The sequence below is a fragment of the Triturus cristatus genome, chromosome 3_2, assembly GCF_964204655.1.
Source record: "Triturus cristatus chromosome 3_2, aTriCri1.1, whole genome shotgun sequence".
In the NCBI taxonomy this organism is placed as follows: Eukaryota; Metazoa; Chordata; class Amphibia; order Caudata; family Salamandridae; genus Triturus; species Triturus cristatus.
Window position 1 is genome coordinate 284,802,154 of NC_140584.1, and position 24,221 is coordinate 284,826,374.

Below are 24,221 nucleotides of genomic sequence, written 5' to 3' on the forward strand. Positions count from 1 at the left end.
GTGAGAGTGAGTAGGTCAGTCAGCGAGAGTGAGTCTGTCAGTCAGTCAGTGAGAGTGAGTCAGTCAGTGAGAGACAGTGGGAGCATCTGTCAGTCAGTGAGTGAGTCAGTGAGAGTGAGTCAGTCAGTCAGTGAGAGAGATTCTGTCAATCAGTGAGAGAGAGTATGTCAGTCAGTGAGAGTGACTGAGTCAGTCAGTCAGTGAGAGAGAGTGGGAGAGTCTGTCAGTGAGAGTGAGTCTGTCAGTGAGAGTCTGTCAGTGAGAGTCTGTCAGTGAGAGTGAGTCAGTGAGAGTGAGTCAGTCAGTGAGAGTCTGTTAGTGAGAGTAAGTCAGTGAGAGTCAGTCAGTCAGTGAGAGAGTCAGTGAGAGAGAGAGAGAGTCTGTCAGTGAGAGTGAGTCAGTCAGTGAGTGAGAGTGAGTCTGTCAGTGAGTGAGAGTGAGTCTGTCAGTCAGTGAGAGTGAGTCTGTCAGTGAGAGTGAGTCTGTCAGTCAGTGAGAGTGAGTGAGTGAGTCAGTGAGAGTGTGTCAGTCAGTCTGTGAGAGAGATTCTGTCAGTCAGTGAGAGAGAGTTTGTCAGTCAGTGAGAGTGAGTGAGTCAGTGAGAGAGTGGAAGAGTCAGTGAGAGAGTCTGTCAGTGAGAGAGTGAGTGAGTGAGAGTGAGTCAGTGAGAGTGAGTCAGTGAAAGTGAGTCAGTGAGAGGGAGTGAGTCAGTCAGTGAGACTGAGTGAGAGTGAGTGAGTCAGCCAGTGAGTGAGAGTGAGGGGAGAGTCAGTCAGTGAGTGAGAGAGTCAGTCAGTCAGTGAGAGTGAGTGGGAGAGTCTGTCAGTGACTGTTGGACCCGGCCTCGTGGCGTGGTCCTGACTTCCCGGGGGTTGGGCCCGTTCCCCGCCCTAGCCTCCACGAGCTACCCGTTCGGGCCGCACGAGGTCACCTACACCTCGGGGCTCTGCCATTTTGTCGCCTGCCACGTGACCCTGCACACCAGTCCTCATGACTCCGCTCAACCCGGCCTCGGCCCCAGCAAGGCCCAGACATTCAGGCACCAAGAACTGGCCAGGGGGTGTCACGTGAACACCTCATCGCCCTGGCGGAGGGCGGTATCGATGGGACCCCCAACCGTCCCCACACACCGAGGTGCGATCGGCCTCCATCTCTCCTGGGCCGGGCGCCTCTCCTGCTGGGTGTCTGGCCGCTCCCAACCCGGCCTCTCCGCCCCCCGGGCGCAAGGGTCCGGACATCAAAGGGCTCCAGACCTATATCTGGGGCGACCCCGCCACAGACCGGCAGTTGTATCCCGGAGTCGAGAGCCCTGCTGATTGAATCGCGGCCGACCCTACGGAGAAGAACTCTTGCTTGAAACCACCATGAGCCCTGCAGACTGCGTCGCGGCTCCTTCTTGCTGAAACCTTGAAGCCCCCCGGAACATCGGGGCCCTGCTGACGCTGTCGCGGCCCAACCTCGCTGAAACCTCCCTCGGAGCCCTGCTGACGACGTCGCGGCTCGAGCTGAGCAAAAACCATCTTGAGAGCCCCGCTGACCTGGTCGCGGCTCCCCACGAACTGAACGCCAGAGCCCTGCTGACACCGTCGCGGCTCGACGCCTCCGAGACCCGGAGGTCCTCCAGCTTGAGGATAAGAACTGGGCCCCAGGTACCCTCGTATCAAGCTCCTGCCTGAGACTGTCCCGCTACCCCTTCCCTCCTAAAAGAGACACTGAGACTTTTGCGGCTCCCTTGATCCCCTTTTTGTGTAATGTTGAACCCGTAACCTTTTAAAGTGCTGATAAAGAATTGCTCATCTTGAGACAACCTCCTTGAGTCCGGTGTGGTGGTGTTACTGTGCTAGTACATAATAGGAGAAGGATCTCCCAGGAGGCTTCTCTGCAGCGCTCGGCTACTTCGTACAGTGTGGGGGCCCCCCCTGAGTGGTCTCGCCGACTTCTCGGGGTCCGCCTTCTAACATTTAGTGGCCAACGACGGGATCCGAGCCGAACGCAGTACGTACCAGCCAGTAACCCACTAGCTACCCATCCAGACAAACAGAAGTCATGAGCAACCAAGAAAACAACGCGACCACGGAGTTCCAGCCCGAACGGTTGGAGGAATACACGCACAAAGAATTGAAACAGTTCTGCAAGGACAAAGGCATTGCAACCACCGGCCTAGGTACCAAAGAGGAGATGCAGAAAGCCCTGAGGACCTGGCTGGAGGCCGAGGCAGGCCACTCCCAGGAAGAAGGTCCCCTGCCCCTGACTGTGGCCACATCAACCACACCGACTCCGGCAACCGGAGGAGGAAAGAGCCTAGAAACCGGCCTCTCTGAAGAGGAGATACGAGAGCTGGAGAAGGTCCGGAACCACGAACTAGAGCTCGCACGACTGCGGCTGGACGGCGAACTTCAGCTGGCGGAAAAGAAACTGGCCCTAGAGCAGCTACGGCTACAAGAGGAGATAAAAGAGAAGAGACGGCACCGAGAGTTGGAGGAAAAAAGACTGACCCTTGAGCACGAGCGAAGTCTCAAAGAGCTCGAAATCAAGGCAAAGAACGGGGGGACCGACACCCCCAGTAATAGAGACACCCTACCGCCTGCCGAGGCCAAGGTACATATCCCGAAAGATGTCGTCAAGGAGTACTATAAGAATGACGACATCCAACAATGGTTCAAGGCATACGAGGTGGCCATGACCTCCCATCGGGTGCCCCGAAAGGACTGGGGCGCCGGCCTGTGGGGTCGGTTCCTGAGTGAAGGTCGAGACACACTGCTCCAGCTGCCAGAGGAGGTGATGACCTCCTACGACCACATGAAGGAGGCCCTGCTCACCCGCTACGGGCTAACCGCGGAAATGTACCGCCAGCGGTTCAGAGACTGCAAGAAGATCCCGGGTACTACCTGGGTGGAATATGTGGACTTTTTCAGCCGGGCCCTAGAAGGATGGATCAAGGGTAGCAAAGTCACCACCTACAGGCAGCTGGTCGACCTCATTGTTTGGGAACATCTCTCCAACAATTGCTTCGTGGAGCTAAGGCAACACCTCCTCGACAGCAAGATGACCGACCCACGAAAACTCGCCGTCGAGGCCGATCGATGGGTCAACACCCGAGTCCCCCGGAACTCGATGGGGGAGTACCAGAGGAACCCCACCGGACCTCCCCGCCAACGCGGTGGAGGGAGAGGGCCGAACAGGAACCGGGACCCCCCCGCCGGGGCCCCCAGGAGCCCACCTCGAGGGCCGCTGCAGCAACCCCTCTCCCTAGCCTAGCCCGAAGAGGGGCGACCCCAGCCAGAACCGGACCACGGCCCCCAGTAACATGCTACGGCTGCCAACAAACCGGACACTATGCCAGCGATCCGGTCTGCCCCCTGAACCGAAGAAGCGGGGCCGGCGGGCCCCCGCCCCGACAGCTGGCGGCCGCCGCCCTGGGGGAAGGAGAAGAAGAAGAAGAAACCCTCGACCGAGGAACCACCGAATGGGAACCGGCGGCCATGACCCTGGTCTGCCTGGGCAGCCGAGAAATGGTGCCCCGCACCCCCATCCCAAGCAACACCCAGAAGTACCGGCAGCAGGTCACCGTCAATGGACAACGGGCCGAAGCCCTTCGTGACACCGGCGCCAGTGTCACCGCTGTCCGCTGCTACCTGGTGACCCCCGAACAGATCCTACCCAATGTGCTATGCCCCGTCCGGACGGCCGACAACAGCGAAAGCCTGTGCCAGATGGCCCTGGTTCCCTTCGAGTGGGGAGGGGTGACAGGCCTACTAAAAGTGACTGTCCGCGACGACGCACCAGTAGACTGCCTCCTGGGGAACGACCTGGAGAGTTCCCCCTGGGCTCAAGTGGAGCGACGAGAGCACCTCCGAATGCTGGGACTATCCGAATGGGCCTGCGCCATCACCCGGTCCATGACCGCCCAGGCCCCCCGCTCGTCCCTGGCCCCCGGGGCCGCCCAGCCCGAAGGGCTCGCACCACCCCCTGCCTGCAGCGAGGGGGAGGCGGACACCGACACTGGACCTACTGAACCCTCCCCCAAAGAGATTGCTTCCCTCGGCGCCCTACCAGAACTTGCACAATGGCGCCACGAAGGGGGCCCCACCCATGAGCAGTTCCAGCAAGAACAGCAGTCCTGTCCCTCTCTCGAAGGGGTCCGACAACAAGCGTCCGCACAAGCCAACGGGGACCAGACCGGCACCCACTGGGTCTACTGGGCCGAGGGCCTGTTGTACAGTGAACAGAAAGTGGCAGAACTCGGGGCCAGCCGCGTGTTGGTGGTCCCCCTCCGCTTCCGGGAGTTCCTTCTCAACCTGGCACATGACGTGCCCCTCGCCGGACACCTAGGGCAAGACAAAACTTACAGCCGTCTGGAGACCCACTTCTACTGGCCCCGGATGCGGAGAGACGTGGACAACCACTGCCGGTCCTGCCAGACCTGCCAAGCCAGCGGGAAGACGGGGGGTCGGGTCAAGGCCCCCCTCCAGCCCTTTCCAGCCGTCAGCACCCCGTTCGAACGGGTCGGGATCGACATCGTGGGGCCCCTGGACCCCCGGACCGCCCTGGGCCACCTCTTCATCCTGGTCCTCGTGGACCACGCCACCAGGTACCCGGAGGCGGTCCCGCTAAGAACTGTAACGGCCCCCGTGGTAGGCCGGGCCTTGATGGGGATCTTCTCCCGAGTGGGATTCCCCCGCGAAGTGGTGGGCGACAGGGGCACCAACTTCATCTCCAAGTACATGCGGTCCCTGTGGCAGCAGTGCGGGGTCACGTACAAATTCACAACCCCCTATCACCCTCAGGGGAACGGGCTGGTCGAGCACTTTAACAGAACCCTGAAGGGGATGATTCAGGGCTTGGAAGAGCCCCTCCGGCGGAGATGGGATGTCCTACTACCATGCCTCCTGTTCGCCTATCGGGAGGTCCCGCAGAAGTCCCTGGGGTTCAGCCCGTTTGAACTATTGTACGGACATCCGGTCCGCGGACCGCTCAGCCTGGTCAAGGAGGGCTGGGAGACGAAGCTCCAAGGCGCCCCTCCTGACGTCTACCGATACCTCCTGACCCTACGAAACCAGACCCGCAAGTTCCGAGCCATGGCCGAAACCAACCTCGAGGCCAGCCAGGAGGACATGAAGCGGTGGTACGATCGGAACACCTCTACCATCGAGTTCGAGCCAGGCCAGAGAGTCTGGGTTATGGCCCCTGTTGAGCCCTGCGCCCTCCAGGACAAGTGGACCGGGCCCTTCAAGGTGGTGGAGAAGAAAAGCCCCGTCACCTACCTAGTCGACCTAGAGTCCCCCCGGAACCCCCTCCGGATTCTACATGCTAACAGGCTCAAACCCCACTTTGCCCGGACCGAACTGAGCCTGCTGCTGGCGACCGACGAGGGGGGCGAGGACGACTCCGAGCCCCTACCCGACCTCTTGCAGAACAACGTCCACGACGGATCCATCGAAGGTGTCCAACTCGCCTCTTCCCTGACCCCGGAACAGCGTATCGACTGTCAACAACTGATGCAGGACTACGCAGCCCTCTTCTCCCTCACCCCGGGGGTGACCCACTGGTGCGTCCACGACGTCGACACCGGGGACAGCCCCCCCGTGCGACACCGAGCCTACAGGGTACCCGACCGAGTACGGGCATGCATCCAGGCCGAAGTAGCGAAGATGTTGGCCCTGGGGGTCATCGAGCCCTCCGACAGCCCGTGGGCCAGCCCTGTCGTCCTGGTACCAAAGGCCGCAGCCCCCGGCCATCCCCCGGAGTTACGATTTTGTGTAGACTACCGAGCCCTGAATGCTGTGACCAAGACGGATGCCCATCCTATACCCCGGGCCGACGAACTCATCGACCGCTTGGGGTCCGCCCGCTACCTGAGCACGCTGGACCTCACCGCCGGGTACTGGCAGATCCAGCTCACCCCCGGCGCCCGAGAAAGATCCGCCTTTTCTACCCCTGATGGGCATTACCATTTTCGGGTGATGCCCTTCGGCATGAAGAACGCCCCGGCCACTTTTCAGAGACTTGTGAACAAGGTTCTGGCCGGGCTCGAGGCCTTTAGCGCGGCCTATTTGGATGACATTGCCGTGTACAGCAACCACTGGGCTGAGCACCTAATTCACCTCAAAGCCGTCCTGGCCGCCCTCCAAAGGGCCGGGCTCACGATCAAGGCCAGCAAATGCCAGATCGGCCAAGGATCAGTGACCTACCTGGGCCATCAGGTGGGAAGCGGTCAGGTGGCCCCTCTCCAGCCAAAAGTCGATGCCATCCAGGCATGGGAACCCCCCACTACCCAGACCGCTGTGCGGGCCTTCCTGGGCCTCACTGGATACCACCGGCGGTTCATCCGGGCCTATGGGAGCATTGTTGGGCCGCTCACAGAGCTCACCTCGAAGAAACAGCCCAAGAAGGTGCACTGGACTCCCCGCTGCCAATCAGCTTTCGAGACTCTCAAGGCAGCGATGTGCACTGCCCCTGTACTCCAGGCCCCTGACTACCGTAAGGAGTTCATCGTGCAGACAGACGCCTCCGAATATGGGATCGGGGCCGTCCTGTCTCAGGTTGATGAGAAGGGACTCGACCGCCCGGTGGCCTTCATCAGCCGACGGCTGCTGCCCCGGGAGCAACGATGGAGCACCATCGAGCGCGAGGCCTTCGCCGTAGTGTGGGCCCTTAAGAAGCTCCGGCCCTATCTCTTCGGTACCCACTTTCGGGTCCAGACCGACCACCGGCCCTTGCGGTGGTTAATGCAAATGAGAGGCGAGAATCCCAAGCTGCTGCGGTGGTCCATTGCCCTGCAAGGGATGGACTTTTCGGTTGAGCACCGACCCGGCAATGACCACGCCAACGCGGACGGCCTGTCCCGCTTCTTCCGCCTTGACGAGGAGAATCCCCAAGAAGATGGGTGACTCTCTCCGCCTTCGGCTGGGGGGGACGCCTGTTGGACCCGGCCTCGTGGCGTGGTCCTGACTTCCCGGGGGTTGGGCCCGTTCCCCGCCCTAGCCTCCACGAGCTACCCGTTCGGGCTGCACGAGGTCACCTACACCTCGGGGCTCCGCCATTTTGTCGCCTGCCACGTGACCCTGCACACCAGTCCTCATGACTCCGCTCAACCCGGCCTCGGCCCCAGCAAGGCCCAGACATTCAGGCACCAAGAACTGGCCAGGGGGTGTCACGTGAACACCTCATCGCCCTGGCGGAGGGCGGTATCGATGGGACCCCCAACCGTCCCCACACACCGAGGTGCGATCGGCCTCCATCTCTCCTGGGCCCGGCGCCTCTCCTGCTGGGCGTCTGGCCGCTCCCACCCCGGCCTCTCCGCCCCTCCGGGCGCAAGGGTCCGGACATCAAAGGGCTCCAGACCTATATCTGGGGCGACCCCGCCACAGACCGGCAGTTGTATCCCGGAGTCGAGAGCCCTGCTGATTGAATCGCGGCCGACCCTACGGAGAAGAACTCTTGCTTGAAACCACCACGAGCCCTGCAGACTGCGTCGCGGCTCCTTCTTGCTGAAACCTTGAAGCCCCCCGGAACATCGGGGCCCTGCTGACGCTGTCGCGGCCCAACCTCGCTGAAACCTCCCTCGGAGCCCTGCTGACGATGTCGCGGCTCGAGCTGAGCAGAAACCATCTTGAGAGCCCCGCTGACCTGGTCGCGGCTCCCCACGAACTGAACGCCAGAGCCCTGCTGACACCGTCGCGGCTCGACCCCTCCGAGACCCGGAGGTCCTCCAGCTTGAGGATAAGAACTGGGCCCCAGGTACCCTCGTACCAAGCTCCTGCCTGAGACTGTCCCGCTACCCCTTCCCTTCTAAAAGAGACACTGAGACTTTTGCGGATCCCTTGATCCCCTTTTTGTGTAATGTTGAACCCGTAACCTTTTAAAGTGCTGATAAAGAATTGCTCATCTTGAGACAACCTCCTTGAGTCCGGTGTGGTGGTGTTACTGTGCTAGTACATAATAGGAGAAGGATCTCCCAGGAGGCTTCTCTGCAGCACTCGGCTACTTCGTACAGTGTGGGGGCCCCCCCTGAGTGGTCTCACCGACTTCTCGGGGTCCGCCTTCCAACAGTGACAGTCTGTCAGTGAGAGTGAGTCAGTCGGTCAGTCAGTGAGAGAGTCAGTGAGAGAGTTAGTGAGAGTGAGTCTGTCAGTGAGAGTGAGTCAGTCAGTGAGAATCTGTTAGTGAGAGTGAGTGAGTCAGTGAGAGTGAGTCTGTCAGTGAGAGTGAGTCAGTCAGTCAGTGAGAGTGAGTCAGTCAGTCAGTGAGAGAGTCAGTAAGAGTCTGTCAGTGAGAGTGAGTGAGTGAGTGAGAGTGAGTGAGTCAGTGAGAGTGAGTGAGTCAGTCAGTGAGAGAGAGCGGGAGAGTCTGTCAGTGAGAGTGAGTCAGTCAGTGAGAGTGAGTCAGTCAGTGAGAGTGAGCCAGTCAGTGAGAGAGAGCCAGTCAGTGAGAGAGTCTGTCAGTGAGAGTGAGTCAGTAAGTGAGTCTGTTAGTAAGCGTCAGTCAGTCAGTGAAAGTGAGTAAGTCAGTGAGAGAGAGTGAGAGTCAGTGAGAGTGAGTATTCAGTGAGAGTGAGTCTGTCAGTGAGTGAGAGTGAGTATGTCAGTCAGTGAGAGTGAGTCTGTCAGTCAGTGAGAGTGAGTGAGTCAGTCAGTGAGAGTGAGTGAGTCAGTCAGTGAGAGAGTGGGAGAGTCAGTCAGTGAGAGAGTCTGTGAGTGAGTCAGTCACTGAGAGTCTGTCAGTGAGAGTGAGTGAGCCAGTCAGTGAGAGTGAGTGAGTCAGTGAGAGAGTGGAAGAGTCAGTGAGAGAGTCTGTCAGTGAGAGAGTCTGTCAGTGAGAGAGTGTCAGTGAGAGTGAGTCAGTGAGAGTGAGTCAGTGAAAGTGAGTCAGTGAGAGTGAGTCAGTCAGTCAGTGAGACTGAGTGAGAGTGAGTGAGTCAGTCAGTGAGTGAGTGAGAGTGAGTGGAGAGTCAGTCAGTCAGTGAGTGAGAGAGTCAGTCAGTGAGTGAGAGTGAGTGGGAGAGTCTGTCAGTGACAGTCTGTCAGTGAGAGTGAGTCAGTCGGTCAATCAGTGAGAGAGTCAGTGAGAGTCTTTCAGTGAGAGTGAGTGAGTCAGTGATAGTGAGTCTGTCAGTGAGAGTGAGTCAGTCAGTGAGAATCTGTTAGTGAGAGTGAGTGAGCCAGTCAGTGAGAGTGAGTCAGTCAGTCAGTCAGTGAGAGAGTCAGTGAGAGAGTTAGTGAGAGTCTTTCAGTAAGAGTGAGTGAGTCAGTGAGAGTGAGTCAGTCAGTGAGAGTGAGTCAGTCAGTGAGTGAGAGTGAGTCTGTCAGTCAGTGAGAGTGAGTCTGTCAGTCAGTGAGAGTGAGTGGGAGAGTCAGTCAGTGAGAGTGAGTCAGTCAGTCAGTGAGAGACAGTGGGAGAGTCAGTCAGTGAGAGAGAGTGAGAGAGTCTGTCAGTGAGAGTCTGTCAGTCAGTGAGAGTGTCAGTGAGAGTGAGTCAGTCAGTGAGAGTCTGTCAGTGAGAGTGAGTGAGTCAGTGAGAGCGAGTCAGTCAGTGAGAGAGTGGGAGAGTCAGTCAGTGAGACAGTTTGTCAGTGAGAGTGAGTCAGTCAGTGAGAATCTGTTAGTGAGAGTGAGTCAGTCAGTCAGTCAGTCAGTGAGAGTGAGTCAGTCAGTCAGTGAGAGAGTCTGTCAGTGAGTGAGTGAGTGAGAGTGAGTGAGTCAGTGAGAGTGAGTCAGTCAGTGAGAGTGAGTCTGTCAGTCCGTGAGAGTGAGTAGGTCAGTCAGCGAGAGTGAGTCTGTCAGTCAGTCAGTGAGAGTGAGTCAGTCAGTGAGAGACAGTGGGAGCATCTGTCAGTCAGTGAGTGAGTCAGTGAGAGTGAGTCAGTCAGTCAGTGAGAGAGATTCTGTCAATCAGTGAGAGAGAGTCTGTCAGTCAGTGAGAGTGACTGAGTCAGTCAGTCAGTGAGAGAGAGTGGGCGAGTCTGTCAGTAAGAGTGAGTCAGTCAGTGAGAGTCTGTCAGTGAGAGTCTGTCAGTGAGAGTGAGTCAGTGAGAGTGAGTCAGTCAGTCAGTGAGAGAGTCAGTGAGAGAGAGTGAGAGAGTCTGTCAGTGAGAGTGAGTCAGTGAGTGAGTGAGAGTGAGTCTGTCAGTGAGTGAGGGTGAGTCTGTCAGTCAGTGAGAGTGAGTCTGTCAGTGAGAGTGAGTCTGTCAGTCAGTGAGAGTGAGTGAGTGAGTCAGTGAGAGTGTGTCAGTCAGTCTGTGAGAGAGATTCTGTCAGTCAGTGAGAGAGAGTTTGTCAGTCAGTGAGAGTGAGTGAGTCAGTGAGAGAGTGGAAGAGTCAGTGAGAGAGTCTGTCAGTGAGAGAGTGTCAGTGAGAGTGAGTGAGTGAGAGTGAGTGAGTGAGAGTGAGTCAGTGAAAGTGAGTCAGTGAGAGGGAGTGAGTCAGTCAGTGAGAGTGAGTCAGTCAGTCAGTGAGTGAGAGTGAGTGGAGAGTCAGTCAGTGAGTGAGAGAGTCAGTCAGTGAGTGAGAGTGAGTGGGAGAGTCTGTCAGTGACAGTCTGTCAGTGAGAGTGAGTCAGTCGGTCAGTCAGTGAGAGAGTCAGTGACAGAGTTAGTGAGAGTGAGTCTATCAGTGAGAGTGAGTCAGTCAGTGAGAATCTGTTAGTGAGAGTGAGTGAGTCAGTGCGAGTGAGTCTGTCAGTGAGAGTGAGTCAGTCAGTGAGAATCTGTTAGTGAGAGTGAGTGAGTCAGTCAGTGAGAGTGAGTCAGTCAGTCAGTGAGAGAGTCAGTGAGAGAGTCAGTGAGAGTCTTTCAGTAAGAGTGAGTGAGTCAGTGAGAGTAAGTCAGTCAGTGAGAGTGAGTCAGTGAGTGAGAGTGAGTCTGTCAGTCAGTGAGAGTGAGTGGGAGAGTCAGTCAGTGAGAGTGAGTCAGTCAGTCAGTGAGAGACAGTGGGAGAGTCAGTCAGTGTGAGAGAGTCAGTCAGTCAGTGAGAGACAGTGGGAGAGTCAGTCATTGAGAGTAAGTCAGCCAGTGAGAGTCTGTCAGTGAGAGTGAGCCAGTCAGGGAGAGTTAGTCAGTCAGTGAGAGAGTGGGAGAGTCAGTCAGTGAGACAGTCTGTCATTGAGAGTGAGTCAGTCAGTGAGAATCTGTTAGTGAGAGTGAGTCAGTCAGTCAGTGAGAGTGAGTCAGTCAGTCAGTGAGAGAGTCAGTGAGAGTCTGTCAGTGAGAGCGAGTGAGTGAGAGTGAGTGAGTCAGTGAGAGTGAGTCTGTCAGTCAGTGAGAGTGAGTAGGTCAGTCAGCGAGAGTGAGTCTGTCAGTCAGTCAGTAAGAGTGAGTCAGTCAGTGAGAGACAGTGAGAGCATCTGTCAGTCAGTGAGTGAGTCAGTGAGAGTGAGTCTGTCAGTCAGTGAGAGTGACTGAGTCAGTCAGTCAGTGAGAGAGAGTGGGAGAGTCTGTCAGTGAGAGTGAGTCAGTCAGTGAGTCTGTTAGTGAGAGTCAGTCAGTGAGAGTGAGTCAGTCAGTCAGTGAGAGAGTCAGTGAGAGAGAGTGAGAGAGTCTGTCAGTGAGAGTGAGTCAGTGAGTGAGAGTGAGTCTGTCAGTCAGTGAGAGTGAGTCTGTCAGTGAGTGAGAGTGAGTGAGTGAGTCAATCAGTGAGAGTGTGTCAGTCAGTCTGTGAGAGAGATACTGTCAGGCAGAGAGAGAGAGAGTTTGTCAGTCAGTGAGAGAGAGAGAGTGGGAGAGTCTGTCAGTGAGAGTCTATCAGTGAGAGTGAGCCAGTCAGTGAGAGTCTGTCAGTGAGAGTGAGTCAGTCAGTCAGTGAGAGAGTGGGAGAGTCAGTCAGTGAGAGAGTCTGTCAGTGAGAGTGAGTCAGTAAGTGAGAGTCTGTTAGTAAGTGTCAGTCAGTCAGTGAGAGTAAGTCAGTCAGTGAGAGAGAGTGAGAGTCAGTGAGAGTCTGTCAGTGAGAGTGAGTGAGTCAGTGAGAGTGAGTATGTCAGTGAGAGTGAGTCCGTCAGTCAGTGAGAGTGAGTCAGTCAGTGAGTGGGAGAGTCTGTCAGTCAGTGAGAGTCTGTCAGTGAGAGTGAGTCAGTCAGTCAGTGAGAGAGAGTGGGGCAGTCAGTCAGTCAGTGAGAGAGAGTGAGAGAGTCAGTGAGTTTGTCAGTGAGAGTGAGTCAGTCAGTGAGTGAGAGTGAGTCTGTCAGTCAGTGAGAGTGAGTCTGTCAGTCAGTGAGAGTGAGTCTGTCAGTCAGTAAGAGAGAGTGAGAGAGTCAGTGAGAGTTTGTCAGTGAGAGTGAGTGAGTCAGTGAGAGTGAGTGAGTCAGTGAGAGTGAGTCTGTCAGTTAGTGAGAGTGAGTTGCAGTTAGGGTGAGTACTGTAAAGCTCAACTTTCATTGTGACAATGGTTCGAGTATAAAACCCATACATGTTTGCAGAGTTTAACGATTTGTGGCTATTCCTAATGCTCTGAGGATACTACATTATTATATGCAAATAAATACATGCAGAACAAATAAAAGAAACAATTATAGTGAAGACTTGAATCCGCATGTTCTGAAAACCTGTAATTTCCCATCTTTCAAAAGAGCACAAGCAGCAGCTGTTTTAAAGCACTTGTGCTTGTGCTCGTCATTGCTAATTTATATTAATCGATTTCATTTTAAAATAATTCAATTAAGATGGAGAGACAGCACATTGGGTAAGGATTACAACGCACCTGAGAAAAACATTAAACTCTTATCTTATCAAGCCCGAGAGTGGTGCGTGCGTGCGCGTGCAGTCTTCACTTTTACAAGCACTACACTCGTGCTTGTGGCGCGCCGCTGCATGCTTCCGCAAGGTGGATGCCGCCACAAGCACGAGCGCAGTGCTTGAAAAAGTGAAGAAGGACGGCTAAAGGGCCTCCTATGCAGCGACCCTAGAAAGCCCCTTCAGTGGTGAGAAGACACCTCACAGGAGCAACCAGATGGGACCACAGAATCATTCATTTCAATATCCTGGGCTTTCCATCACTGGTGTTAACTAAGTGTAGAGAAGATGTCTAATAAACAAGAGAGGGGAAATAATTCAATGGCAGCCCTCTAATGTGATATACACAGTAAGGCCTTCAAGTAACTCACCCTATTGCTACATCAAAATCCTCAAAAAGGGTGTGTTATCACTAAGCAGGTGTGTAGTGTCCTTGACTAAGTGGATGGGAACCACTGTATGAAATAAAAAGTATATGAGGGAGATGTCATAGTATTTACTGTTTATATCCTACACATATTAACAAGCATTGGCATAGCCAATAGGTCTCGCCTTTGGGACCTTATTAGTATTTAGTTATGCAGCACAATATCATTGGTACAACAGCATCAACTGTTGCATGTCAGTCAGTGAGAGTGATATTCAGTGAGAGAGTGAGAGAGTCAGTCAGTGAGCGTGAGAGAGTCAGTCGGTCAGTGAGAGTGAGAGTCAGTCAGTGAGAGTGAATGAGAGTGAGAGAGTGAGTCAGTTAGTCAGTGAGTGAAAGAGAGTGTTAGTGGGGTAGTCAGTCAGTGATAGTGAGTCAGTCTTTTAGCACGAGTCAGTCAGTCTTTTAGCGAGAGTCAGTCAGTCTTTTAGTGAGATTCAGTCAGTGAGAGAGTCATTGAGAGAGAATCAGTGAGAGAGAGTCAGTCAGTGAGAGAGAGTCAGTCAGTGAGAGAGAGTCAATCAGTGGGAGAGAGTCACTCAGTCGGTGAGAGCAGTCAGTCAGTGAGAGAGAGTGGGAGAGTCAATCAGTGAGAGAGTCTGTCAGTGAGAGAGTGAGAGAGTCTGTCAGTGAGAGTCAGTCAGTCAGTCAGTGAGAGAGAGTGGGTGAGTCTGTCAGTGAGAGTGAGTCAGTGAGAGTGAGTCAGCCAGTCAGTCAGCCAGTCAGTGAGAGTGAGTGAGTCAGTCAGTCAATCAGTGAGAGAGAGTGGGAGAGTCAGTCAGTGAGAGTGAGTGAGTCAGTCAGTGAGAGAGAGTGGAAGAGTCAGTCAGTCAGTGAGAGAGAGTGAGTCTGTCAGTGGGAGTCTGTCAGTGGGAGTCTGTCAGTGGGAGTGAGTCAGTGGGAGTGAGTCAGTGGGAGTGAGTCAGTGAGAGTGAGTCAGTGAGTATGTCAGTGAGAGAGTGGGAGACTCAGTCAGTGGGAGAGTGAGTCAGTGAGAGTGAGTCAGTGAGAGTGAGTCAGTGAGAGTGAGTCAGTGAGAGAGTCAGTCAGTGTGAGTCTGTCAGAGAGAATCTGTCAGTGAGAGTCTGTCAGTGAGAGAGTCAGTCAGTGAGAGAGAGTGGGAGAGTTAGTCAGTGAGAGAGAGTGGGTCAGTCAGTCAGTGAGAGAGAGTGAGTCTGTCAGTGGGAGTCTGTCAGTGGGAGTCTGTCAGTGAAGGTGAATCAGTGAGAGTGAGTCTGTCAGTCAGTGAGAGTGAGTGAGTCAGTCAGTGAGAGAGAGTGGGAGAGTCTGTCAGTGAGAGTCTGTCAGTCAGTGAGAGTCAGTCAGTGAGAGTCTGTCAGTGAGAGTGAGTGTGTCAGTTAGTCAGTGGGAGAGTCAGTCAGTGAGAGAGTCTGTCAGTGAGAGTGAGTCAGTGAGAGTCTGTTAGTGAGAGTGAGTCAGTCAGTCAATGAGTGTGAGTGAGTCAGTCAGTGAGAGAGTCAGTCAGTGAGAGAGTGAAAGAGTGTCAGTGGGAGTCTGTCAGTGAGAGTGAGTCAGTAAGAGTGAGTGAGTCAGTGAGTCTGAGTCAGTCAGTCAGTCAGTGAGAGTGAGTGTTGGAAGGCAGTCCCCGAGAAGTCGGCGAGACCACTCAGGGGGGGCCCCACACTGTACGAAGTAGCCGAGCGCTGCAGAGAAGCCTCCTGGGAGATCCTTCTCCTATTATGTACTAGCACAGTAACACCACCACACAGGACTCAAGAAGGTTGTCTCAAGATGAGCAATTCTTTATCAGCACTTAAAGGTTACGGGATCAATATTTACACGAAAAGGGATCAAGGGATCCACAAAAGTCTCAGTGTCTCTTTAGAAGGGAAGGGGTAGCGGGACAGTCTTTGGCAGGAGCTTGGTACGAGGGTACCTGGGGCCCAGTTCTTATCCTCAAGCTGGAGGGCCTCCGGAATTCGGAGGGGTCGAGCCGCGACGGCGTCAGCAGGGCTCTGGCGTTCAGTTCGTGGAGAGCCGCGACCAGGTCAGCGGGGCTCTCAAGATGGTTTCTGCTCAGCTCGAGCCGCGACGTCGTCAGCAGGGCTCCGAGGGAGGTTTCAGCGAGGTTGGGCCGCGACAGCGTCAGCAGGGCCCCGATGTTCCGGGGGGCTTCAAGGTTTCAGCAAGAAGGAGCCGCGACGCAGTCTGCAGGGCTCGTGGTGGTTTCAAGCAAGAGTTCTTCTCCGTAGGGTCGGCCGCGATTCAATCAGCAGGGCTCTCGACTCCGGGATACAACTGCCGGTCTGTTGCGGGGTCGCCCCAGATATAGGCCTGGAGCCCTTTGAAGTCCGGACCCTTGCGCCCGGAGGGGCGGAGAGGCCGGGGTGGGAGCGGCCAGACGCCCAGCAGGAGAGGCGCCGGGCCCAGGAGAGATGGAGGCCGATCGCACCTCGGTGTGTGGGGACGGTTGGGGGTCCCATCGATACCGCCCTCCGCCAGGGCGATGAGGTGTTCACGTGATACCCCCTGGCCAGTTCTTGGTGCCTCAATGTCTGGGCCTCGCTGGGGCCGAGGCCGGGTTGAGCGGAGTCAGGTGGACTGGTGTGCAGGGTCACGTGGCAGGCAACAAAATGGTGGAGCCCCGAGGTGTATGCGACCTCGTACGGCTCGAACGGGTGGCCCGTGGAGGCCAGGGCGGGGAACGGGCCCAACCCCAGGGAAGTCAGGACCACGCCACGAGGCCGGGTCCAACAGGCGTCCCCCCCAGCCGAAGGCAGGGAGAGTCACCCATCTTCTTGGGGATTCTCCTCGTCAAGGCGGAAGAAGCGGGACAGGCCGTCAGCGTTGGCGTGGTCATTGCCGGGTCGGTGCTCAACCGAAAAGTCCATCCCTTGCAGGGCAATGGACCATCGCAGCAGCTTGGGATTCTCGCCTCTCATTTGCATTAACCACCGCAAAGGCCGGTGGTCGGTCTGGACCCGAAAGTGGGTACCAAAGAGATAGGGCCGGAGCTTCTTAAGGGCCCACACTACAGCGAAGGCCTCGCGCTCGATGGTGCTCCATTGTTGCTCCCGGGGCAGCAGCCGTCGGCTGATGAAGGCCACCGGGCGGTCGAGTCCTTTCTCATCAACCTGAGACAGGACGGCCCCGATCCCATATTCGGAGGCATCTGTCTGTACGATAAACTCTTTACTGTAGTCAGGGGCCTGGAGCACAGGGGCAGTGCACATCGCGGCCTTGAGAGTCTCGAAAGCTGATTGGCAGCGGGGAGTCCAGTGCACCTTCTTGGGCTGTTTCTTCGAGGTGAGCTCCGTGAGAGGCCCCACAATGCTCCCATAGTCCCGGATGAACCGCCGGTAGTATCCGGTGAGGCCAAGGAAGGCCCGCACAGTGGTCTGGGTAGTGGGAGGTTCCCATGCCTGGATGGCATCGACTTTTGGTTGGAGGGGGGCCACCTGACCGTTTCCCACCTGATGGCCCAGGTAGGTCACCGATCCTTGGCCGACCTGGCATTTGCTGGCCTTAATCGTGAGCCCAGCCCTTTGGAGGGCGGCCAGGACGGCTTTGAGGTGAACTAGGTGCTCAGCCCAGTGATTGCTGTACACGGCAATGTCATCCAAATAGGCCGCGCTGAAGGCCTCGAGCCCAGCCAGGACCTTGTTTACGAGTCTCTGAAAAGTGGCCGGGGCATTCTTCATGCCGAAGGGCATCACCCGAAAGTGGTAATGCCCATCAGGGGTAGAAAAGGCGGATCTTTCTCGGGCGCCGGGGGTAAGCTGAATCTGCCAGTACCCAGCGGTGAGGTCCAGCGTGCTCAGGTAGCGGGCGGACCCCAAGCGATCGATGAGTTCGTCGGCCCGGGGTATAGGATGGGCGTCTGTCTTGGTCACAGCATTCAGGGCCCGGTAGTCTACACAAAATCGCAGCTCCGGGGGATGGCCGGGGGCTGCGGCCTTTGGTACCAGGACGACAGGGCTGGCCCACGGGCTGTCAGAGGGCTCGATGACCCCGAGGGCCAACATCTTCGCTACTTCGGCCTGGATGCATGCCCGTACTCGGTCGGGTACCCTGTAGGCTCGGTGTCGCACGGGGGGGCTGTCCCCGGTGTCGACGTCGTGGACGCACCAGTGGGTCACCCCCGGGGTGAGGAAGAAGAGGGCTGCGTAGTCCTGCAGCAGTTGTTGACAGTCGATGCGCTGTTCCGGGGTCAGGGAGGAGGCGAGCTGGACACCTTTGATGGATCCGTCGTGGACGTCGTTCTGCAAGAGGTCGGGTAGGGGCTCGGAGTCGTCCTCGCCCCCCTCGTCGGTCGCCAGCAGCAGGCTCAGTTCGGTCCGGGCAAAGTGGGGTTTGAGCCTGTTAGCATGTAGAACCCGGAGGGGGTTCCGGGGGGACTCTAGGTCAACTAGGTAGGTGACGGGGCTCTTCTTTTCCACCACCTTGAAGGGCCCAGTCCACTTGTCCTGGAGGGCGCAGGGCTCAACAGGGGCCATGACCCAGACTCGCTGGCCTGGCTCAAACTCGATTGTCGAGGCGTCCCGATCGTACCACCGCTTCATGTCCTCCTGGCTGGCTTCGAGGTTGGCTTCGGCCAGGGCTCGGAACTTGCGGGTCTGGTTACGTAGGGTCAGGAGGTATCGGTAGACGTCAGGAGGGGCGCCCTGGAGCTTCGTCTCCCAGCTCTCCTTGACCAGGCTGAGGGGCCCGCGGACCGGATGTCCATACAATAGTTCAAACGGGCTGAACCCCAGGGACTTCTGCGGGACTTCCCGGTAGGCGAACAGGAGGCATGGCAATAGGACATCCCATCTCCGCCGGAGGGGCTCTTCCAAGCCCTGGATCATCCCCTTTAGGGTTCGGTTAAAGCGCTCTACCAGCCCGTTCCCTTGGGGGTGATAGGGGGTTGTGAATTTGTACGTGACCCCGCACTGCTGCCACAGGGACCGCATGTATTTGGAGATGAAGTTTGTGCCCCGGTCGCTCACCACTTCGCGGGGAAATCCCACTCGGGAGAAGATTCCCATTAAGGCCCGGCCCACCACGGGGGCCGTTACAGTTCTTAGCGGGACAGCCTCCGGGTACCTGGTGGCGTGGTCCACGAGGACCAGGATGAAGCGGTGGCCCAGGGCGGTCCGGGGGTCCAGGGGTCCCACAATGTCGATCCCGACTCGTTCGAACGGGGTGCTGACGGCTGGAAAGGGCTGGAGGGGGGCCTTGACCCGACCCCCGGTCTTCCCGCTGGCTTGGCAGGTCTGACAGGACCGGCAGTGGTTGTCCACGTCTTTTCGCATCCGGGGCCAGTAGAAGTGGGTCACCAGACGGCTGTAAGTTTTGTCTTGTCCCAGGTGCCCGGCGAGGGGCACGTCATGTGCCAGGTTGAGGAGGAACTCTCGGAAGCGGAGAGGGACCACCAACACGCGGCTGGCCCCGAGTTCTGCCACTTTCAGTTCACTGTACAATAGGCCCTCGGCCCAGTAGACCCAGTGGGTGCCGGTCTGGTCACCGTTGGCTTGGGCGGACGCTTGTCGTCGGACCCCTTCGAGAGAGGGACAGGACTGCTGTTCTTGCTGGAACTGTTCTCGCGAGGGGCCCCCGTCGTGGCGCCATTGTGTAAGTTCTGGTAGGGCGCCTAGGGAAGCAATCTCTTTGGGGGAGGGTTCAGTCGGTCCAGTGTCGGTGTCCGCCTCCCCCTCGCTGCAGGCGGGGGTTGGTGCGAACCCCTCGGGCTGGGCGGTACGGGGGGCCTGGGATGAGCGGGGGGCCTGGGCGGCCATGGACCGGGTGATGGCGCAGGCCCATTCGGATAGTCCCAGCATTCGGAGGTGCTCTCGTCGCTCCACTTGAGCCCAGGGGGAACTCTCTAGGTCGTTCCCCAGGAGGCAGTCCACGGGTGCGTCGTCCCGGACAGTCACTTTCAGTAGGCCTGTCACCCCCCCCCACTCGAAGGGGACCAGGGCCATCTGGCACAGGCTTTCGCTGTTGTCGGCCGTCCGGACGGGGCACAGCACATCGGGTAGGATTTGTTCGGGTGTCACCAGGTGGCAGCGGACAGCGGTGACACTGGCGCCGGTGTCACGAAGGGCTTCGGCCCGTCGGCCATTGATGGTGACCTGCTGCCGGTATTTCTGGGTGTTGCTTGGGATTGGTGTGCGGGGCACCATTTCTCGGCTGCCCAGGCAGACCAGGGACATGGCCGCCGGCTCCCATTCGGTGGATCCTCGGTCGAGGATTTCTTCTTCTTCCTCTCCTTCCCCCAGGGCGGCGGCCACCAGCTGTCGGGGCGGGGGCCCGCCGGCCCCGCTTCTTCGGTTCAGGGGGCATACCGGATCGCTGGCATAGTGTCCGGTTTGTTGACAGCCGTAGCAGGTTACTGGGGGCCGTGGTCCGGTTCTGGCTGAGGTCGCCCCTCTTCGGGCTAGGCTCGGGGAGAGGTGTTGCGGCGGCGGCCCTCGAGGCGGGCTCCTGGGGGCCCCGGCGGGGGGGTCCCGATTCCGGTTCGGCCCTCCCCCTCCACCGCGTTGGCGTGGAGGTCCGGTGGGGTTCCTCTGGTACTCCCCCATCGAGTTCCGGGGGACGCGGGTGTTGACCCATCGATCGGCCTCGACTGCGAGTTTACGTGGGTCGGTCATCTTGCTGTCGAGGAGGTGTTGCCTTAGCTCCACGAAGCAATTGTTGGAGAGATGTTCCCAAACAATGAGGTCGACCAGCTGCCCGTAGGTGGTGACCTTGCTACCCTTGATCCATCCTTCTAGGGCCCGGCTGAAAAAGTCCACATATTCTACCCAGGTAGTGCCCGGGATCTTCTTACAGTCTCTGAACCGCTGGCGGTACATTTCCGCGGTTAGCCCGTAGCGGGTGAGCAGGGCCTCCTTCATGTGGTCGTAGGAGGTCATCACCTCCTCTGGCAGCTGGAGCAGTGTGTCTCGACCTTCACTAAGGAACCGACCCCACAGGCCGGCGCTCCAGTCCTTTCGGGGCACCCGATGGGAGGTCATGGCCACCTCGTATGCTTTGAACCATTGTTGGATGTCGTCATTTTTGTAGTACTCCTTGACGACATCTTTAGGGATATGTACCTTGTTTCGGCAGGTGGTAGGGTGTCTCTATTACTGGGGGTGTCGGTCCCCCCGTTCTTTGCCTTGATTTCGAGCTCTTTGAGACTTCGCTCGTGCTCAAGGGTCAGTCTTTTTTCCTCCAACTCTCGGTGCCGTCTCTTCTCTTCTATCTCCTCTTGTAGCCGTAGCTGCTCTAGGGCCAGTTTCTTTTCTGCTAGCTGGAGTTCGCCGTCCAGCCGTAGTCGTGCGAGCTCTAGTTCGTGGTTCCGGACCTTCTCCCGTTCTCGTATCTCCTCTTCGGAGAGGCCGATTTCTAGGCTGTTTCTTCCTCCGGTTGCCGGAGTCGGTGCGGTTGATGTGGCCACAGTCAGGGGCAGTGGACCTTCGTCCTGGGAGGGGCCTGCCCCGGCCTCTAGCCAGGACCTCAGGGCTTTCTGCATCTCTTCTTTGGTACCTAGGCCGGTGGTTGCAATGCCCTTGTCTTTGCAGAACTGTTTCAATTCTTTGTTCGTGTATTCCTCCAACCGTTCGGGCTGGAACTCCGTGGTCGTGTTGTTCTCTTGGTTGCTCAAGACTTCCGGTTGTTTGGATGGGTAGCTAGTGGGTTACTGGCTTGTACGTACTGCGTTCGGCTCAGATCCCGTCGCTGGCCACCAAATGATGGAAGGCGGACCCCGAGAAGTCGGCGAGACCACTCAGGGGGGGGCCCCCACACTGTACGAAGTAGCCGAGCGCTGCAGAGAAGCCTCCTGGGAGATCCTTCTCCTATTATGTACTAGCACAGTAACACCACCACACAGGACTCAAGGAGGTTGTCTCAAGATGAGCAATTCTTTATCAGCACTTAAAGGTTACGGGATCAATATTTACACGAAAAGGGATCAAGGGATCCACAAAAGTCTCAGTGTCTCTTTAGAAGGGAAGGGGTAGCGGGACAGTCTTTGGCAGGAGCTTGGTACGAGGGTACCTGGGGCCCAGTTCTTATCCTCAAGCTGGAGGGCCTCCGGAATTCGGAGGGGTCGAGCCGCGACGGCGTCAGCAGGGCTCTGGCGTTCAGTTCGTGGAGAGCCGCGACCAGGTCAGCGGGGCTCTCAAGATGGTTTCTGCTCAGCTCGAGCCGCGACGTCGTCAGCAGGGCTCCGAGGGAGGTTTCAGCGAGGTTGGGCCGCGACAGCGTCAGCAGGGCCCCGATGTTCCGGGGGGCTTCAAGGTTTCAGCAAGAAGGAGCCGCGATGCAGTCTGCAGGGCTCGTGGTGGTTTCAAGCAAGAGTTCTTCTCCGTAGGGTCGGCCGCGATTCAATCAGCAGGGCTCTCGACTCCGGGATACAACTGCCGGTCTGTTGCGGGGTCGCCCCAGATATAGGCCTGGAGCCCTTTGAAGTCCGGACCCTTGCGCCCGGAGGGGCGGAGAGGCCGGGGTGGGAGCGGCCAGACGCCCAGCAGGAGAGGCGCCGGGCCCATGAGAGATGGAGGCCGATCGCACCTCGGTGTGTGGGGACGGTTGGGGGTCCCATCGATACCGCCCTCCGCCAGGGCGATGAGGTGTTCACGTGATACCCCCTGGCCAGTTCTTGGTGCCTCAATGTCTGGGCCTCGCTGGGGCCGAGGCCGGGTTGAGCGGAGTCAGGTGGACTGGTGTGCAGGGTCACGTGGCAGGCAACAAAATGGTGGAGCCCCGAGGTGTATGCAACCTCGTGCGGCTCGAACGGGTGGCCCGTGGAGGCCAGGGCGGGGAACGGGCCCAACCCCAGGGAAGTCAGGACCACGCCACGAGGCCGGGTCCAACAGTGAGTCAGTCAGTGAGTGAGAGTGAGTGAGTGAGTGGGAGAGTCAGTCAGTTAGTGGGAGAGTGTCAGTGAGAGTCTGTCAGTGAGAGTGAGTGAGTCAGTCAGTGAGAGAGAGTTTTGAGTCAATTAGTGAGAGAGTGGGAGAGTCTGTCAGTGAGAGTTTGTCAGTGAGAGTGAGTCAGTGAGAGTGAGTCAGTCATTCTGTCAGTGAGAGTCTGTCAGTGAGAGTCTGTCAGTGAGAGAAAGTGAGTCAGTCAGTGAGCGAAGGGGAGAGTCAGTGAGAGTCTGTCAGTGAGAGTGAGTCAGTGAGAGTCAGTCAGTCAGTGAGAGTGAGTGAGTCAGTCAGTCAGTGAGTGAGAGTGAGTGGGAGAGTCAGTTAGTGAGAGAGTGGGAGAGTCAGTTAGTGAGAGAGTGGGAGAATCAGTCACTGAGAGTCTATCAGTGAGAGTCTGTCAGTGAGAGTGAGTGAGTCAGTCTGTCAGTGAGAGTGAGAGTCAGTGAGAGTGTGAGTGAGAGTGTCAGTGTCAGTGAGAGTGTCAGTGAGAGTGTGAGTCTGTGAGAGTGTCAGTGAGAGTGTGAGAGAGTGAGAGTCTGTGAGAGTGTCAGTGAGAGTGTGATAGTCAGTGAGAGTGAGTCAGCTATGAATGCAAGGCATTTGCAGTTAGGGTGAGTACTGTAAAGCTCAACTTTCATTGTGACAATGGTTCAAATATAAAACCCGTACATGTTTGCAGAGTTTAACGATTTGTGGCTATTCCTAATGCTCTGAGGATACTACATTATTATATGCACATAAATACATGCAGAACAAATAAAAGAAACAATTATAGTGAAGGCTTGAATCCGCATGTTCTGAAAACCTGTAATTTCCCATCTTTCAAAAGAGCACAAGCAGCAGCTGTTTTAAAGCACTTGTGCTTGTGCTCGTCATTGCTAATTTATATTAATCGATTTCATTTTAAAGTAATTCAATTAAGATAGAGAGACCGCACATCGGGTAAGGATTACAACGTATCTGAGAAAACACGTTAAACTCTTATCTTATCAAGCCCTGGAGTGGTGCGTGTGTGCGCATGCGCGCAGTCTTCACTTTTTCAAGCACTGCACTTGTGCTTGTGACGCGCCGCTGCACGCCCCCGCAAGGTGCTTGTCGCCACAAGTGCAGTGCTTGAAAAAGTTAAGAACGACGGCTAAAGGCCCTCCTATGGAGCGCATGCACGCTGCGTAGGCGAGACCTAAAAACAATGTGACATTTTTCAACCATTTTTAAGCCTGGGTAGACATGTTTCATTGCCCAAAAGGTAAAGGCAATTTCTTCAGGACAGAGAGGACTAAGAGACATCTCCTCTTTATTGCACCGGCTCATAAAAATAGAACAAATTAACTATAACTTGTATAATTGGTACATACCAGCTAGCTGTACGAAAATGATGGTGCAAGGTGTGCTTGGTTCCCTTAAAAGATGTATAGGACTGAAACCAAGAGACACACAAATGATGGACAGAATGGGGAATAAATCAAACATTCACCCCAAGGCAAGAGATCTGGGTTAAATCCATCATTCTTTTGCCCACCATGCCTCCCCAGTTTAGACCCAGTCATATGCAAATCAGTCTTGACCCTGCCGCTCATGGGAACAGTCCAGCCCGAACTGTCAAGCCATGTCCCCCCTAGATCAGAAACAAGCATCCTGGGACCGGTTTCGGGGCATCACTCCTCATCAGCCAAGCTAGCCTGAATCCAGTGATACAGTGAGTACGGCAGTGCTTATTTTGAGCTGGTGCTTTCCGGTGCTCAGCACCGGCACTTAATTGGTTTCGGGTGCTCGGCACCGGCACCTCATTGTCAACACCATACTTAGAACAGTCCACCACATGGTGGCGCTGCTCCTCTAATTTAGAGATCAGCAGAACAACCGTAGTTTAGGACTACAATATACATTAAACTTACTAATACCTGCCTCCCCAGCCATTCCTTTAGCTTTGGGGAGCTGGAATAATCTGAACTGTCGCATTTACATGCGAGCCAGATGGTTAGTAGTTGTTTTGGCAGCGATGACAAGGGTGATAGTTAGTGCAAGCTGCAGTGGCCTCCTGGTCAGAGCCCTGGCACTCAATATTTTCTAAATTAAGCACTGGAGCACGGGATAGACGTTTTTGCATTTGTTGCCGTACGTGGGACGGGTATGCCCAGACGTGGGACTCATGCTCACCATGCCATTGGAGTCAAGCTAGCCTGGCTAATGAGGGGTGATGCCTGGGTTCAAA